The 3,667-nt window shown below is 51.0% G+C and overlaps 1 pseudogene; it reads right to left on the minus strand.

Annotated features, from left to right (window-relative positions):
* Positions 1–2,768, minus strand: part of LOC104292560 — a 3,874-nt pseudogene extending 1,106 nt beyond the window's left edge.
* Between the last annotated feature and the right edge of the window lie 899 nt (positions 2,769–3,667).

The following is a 3,667-nucleotide window of genomic DNA, read 5'->3' on the forward strand; positions in this document are numbered from 1 at the left end:
GGCACCGAGGCCTCGCCGCCTCCCCCCTTCCCTCCTCCCGGGTCGTACCGGGCTGATGCGGCGAGCAACGGGTGAGGGCAGGCTCCCGCAGCGCTGCAAGGCCGGAGCCAACGGAGAGCTCTGCGTGTATATGCGTGCCTCTGTTTTGAAGGAAAATCCGCTGTAATCCCTCGTGCCGGTGTGTGGGCGCCCAGCTCTCCCCCCTTCCCTCCCGGCCTCGGGGCGCGCAAGCGCTCGGCGGCCTGTGCCCCTAAAAAATACGGCTGCTTCTGGGGTGGGGGGGAGTCCCTTTGGCAGTGGTCTTGCTCTGTCTGGAGTGGGGGGAGAGCAGAGGAAAGGCACTGCGTTCAAGGTCACCAGGACACACTTCTCCCTTACCAAGGGCGCCCTGATATTTTTAAGATCCACCAATAGGCAGCATGTCTATTTTCGTTACTAACAGAGCGCTGTGCACGTACCGGGTAACTGACAGGCTCATAAAGAAGGCTGGATTCCTGTCACAGTTTACAACCCCATGAACCCATCCTGTGTGCAGGACAAGCACGGCTGTGTTGCTGCATGAATAACACCAGGCAGTCCGGTTCAGATAGATTCACCTGTCACCAAATCATCCTAATCTGAGAGCTCTTCATACTTCATGAGCAAGGCAGGGTTTTGTCTGGTCCAGAGAAGTCCTGCTGGACGAGCTCCCAGGAAAACACAGTTGTGAGTTACAGGTGTTTCCAAGGTGCTGTGCCTGTTCTGTTGACTGGGTAGCCAAGTGGTGCCTCATCAAGGTTTTGGAGTAGACCTGAGTTGGAAATGCTGATGTTTTCCATGGTGGTGAGGTCTGAAACAGGAGAAGAGCCGCTTCAGCAGCCAGGGTATAGATAAGAAGGGTGTCTGTAAGTGACAGAAGCAAGCAGAAAAGGGAAGAGGAATCTCATTAAGTTACGGATCATAGAATCATAGAATGGTTTAGGTTGGAAGGGATCTTAAAGACCATTTAGTTCCAACCCACCTGCCATGGGCAGGGACACCTTCCACTAGACCAGGTTGCTCAAAGACCTATCCAGCCTGGCCTTGAACAGTTCTAGGGATGGGGCATGCACAATTTCTCTGGGCAACCTGTTACAGTGCCTCACCACCCTCATAGTGAAATTTTTTTCCTAATAGCTAATCTAACTCTACCTTCTTTCAATTTAAAACCCTTACTCCTCGTCCTATCACTACACTCCCAGATAATGAATCCCTCCCCATCTTTCCTGTAGGCCCCCTTTAAATAGTGGAAGGCTGCTATAAGGTCTCCTGAAGCCTTCTCTTCTCCGGGCTGAACAGCCCCGAATCTCTCAGCCTGTCCTCATAGGAGAGGTGCTCCAGCCCTCTGATCATCTTTGTGGCCCTCCTCTGGACCCGCTCCAACAGGTCCATGTCCTTATGTTGGGGGCTCCAGAGCTGGATGCAGTACTCCAGGTGGGGTCTCACAAGAGCAGAGAAGAGGGGCAGACTCACCTCCCTCCACCTGCTGGCCACTCTTCTTTTGATGCAGCCCAGGATGCGGTTGGCTTTCTGGGCTGCAAGTGCACATTGCTGGCTCATGTTGAGTTTCTCATCTGCCAACACCCCCAAGTCCTTCTCCTCAGGGCTGCTCTCAATCCATTTTCTGCCCAGCCTGTATTTGTGCTTGGGCTTGCCCTGACCGATGTGCAGGACCTTGCACTTGGCCTTGTTGAACTTCCCAACGTTTGCATGGGCCCACCTCTCAAGTCTGTCCAGGTTTCTCTCTGGATGGCATCCCTTCCCTCCAGCATGTCGACCGCACCACAGAGCTTGGTGTTGTTGGCAAACTTGGTGAGGGTACACTCAATCCCACTGTTCATGTTGCTGACAAAGATGTTAAACAGCACCAGTCCCATTACCGACCACTGAGGAATGCCAGTTGTTACTGGTTTCCATTTGGACAACTCTTTGAGTGCGACCATCCAGCCAATTCCTTATCCGTCAGATGGTCCATCCGTCTAATCCATGTCTCTCCAATTTAGAGACAAGGATGTAAGTGGGACTGTGTCAGATGCTTTGCACAAGTCCAGGTAGATGATGTCAATTGCTCCTCCCTTATCCACCAATGCTTTAACCCTGTCATAGAAGGCTACCAAATTTGTCAGACACAGTTTAGCTTTAGTGAAGCCATGTTGGCTGCCACCTATCACCTCCTTATCTTCCATGTGCCTTAGCATAGTTTACAGGAGGATCTGCTCCATGATCTTGCTGGGCACAGAGGTGAGACTGACCAGCCTATAGTTCTCTGGGTCTTCCTTTCTCCTTTTTTAAAGTGCGGGTTATGTTTCCCCTTTTCCAGTCAGTGCGAACTTCGACTGGCATGACTTCTCAAATATGATGGATAGTGGCTTAGCAACTTCATCTGCCATTTCCCTCAGGACCTGGAGATGTATTTCATCCGGTCCCATGGATTGTACACCTTGGTTCCTCAGATGGTCTCCAACCTGATCTTCTCCTGCAGTTGGTCATTCTTCGTTCTCCCAGTCCCTGCCTTTGCCTTCTGCAACTTGGGCAGCGTGGCTAGAGCCCTTGTTGGTGAAGACGGAGGCAAAAAAGACATTGAGTACCTCAGCCTTCTTCATATCCCAGGAAACCAGGTCTCCTGTTTCTGTTTGGAGAGGGCCACATTTTCCTGTCTTCCTTTTTTCACTGATGTATCTGTAGGAGCGTTTCTTGTTGCCCTTGATGTCCCTGGCCAGATTTAACTCTATCTGGGCTTTAGCTTTCCTAACCTGATCCCTGGCTGCTCAGACAATTCCCCTGTATTCCTCCCAGGCTACCTGTCCTTGCTTCCATCTTCTGTAGGCTTCCTTTTTCTGTTTGAGTTTGTCCAGGAGCTCCTTGTAATCCATGCAGGCCTCCTGGCGTTTTTGCCTGACTTCCTTTTTGTTGGGATGCATCACTCCTGAGCTTGGAGGAGGCGATCCTTGAATCTCAGGATCTTAACCTCTGGCGCTCAGATGAAATACATCTGAGCCTGAGTTCCCTTTTGGAAATGCATTGTGTTTATTTTTATAGTGGTTATGGTAAGGCTTTTACCTGTGCCAGTGTCTTTGATTTGATTCCCTGTGCCTGTGCAGTCTCACAGTTGGCCTAATTTTGGGCTGTTCCTGTTTACTCCCTGCCTTGAACCTATTCTATTGATTGGCATCACAGACCTGAATGTGCAGCACTGGCAGCATTTCAACAGTGATACTTAATCTCTGTTTACAGTGTGTTAGGCTAGGTGATTAAAGGCTCATCTCCACATACACAGAGGAGCTCAGGGGCACATGAGCAGGCGGGGGAGCCCCAACAACGAGGTCAGAGAAAGGGAGCCCCTCCCAGGGCTGTCCCAGGGAGGCCTCAGCCCCATGGGGCCAGGGGGGACACCCAGCAGTCAACCACAAAGCTCTATGCTCCGTCTCACGGATTGAGGCTCTTACTGCCTAGGGGTACAGGATACATTATGGGATGCATAACAGGAAGGGCATTTTGAGCTTTATGTTATGGGATGTTTAGGGCAAGAACCAACGGCAGGGAAAAGAAGGGATCAAGGTGATATGGGAATGAGCAAGTGTGGGAAAATAGGAGGATGAGGAAGTAAATAGAGCTAGTCCAGTGTAAACAGGCTGCTGGTCAGTATGCT

Source organism: Charadrius vociferus, unplaced genomic scaffold (assembly GCF_000708025.1).
Source record: "Charadrius vociferus isolate BGI_N301 unplaced genomic scaffold, ASM70802v2 scaffold15, whole genome shotgun sequence".
Lineage (NCBI taxonomy): Eukaryota > Metazoa > Chordata > Aves > Charadriiformes > Charadriidae > Charadrius > Charadrius vociferus.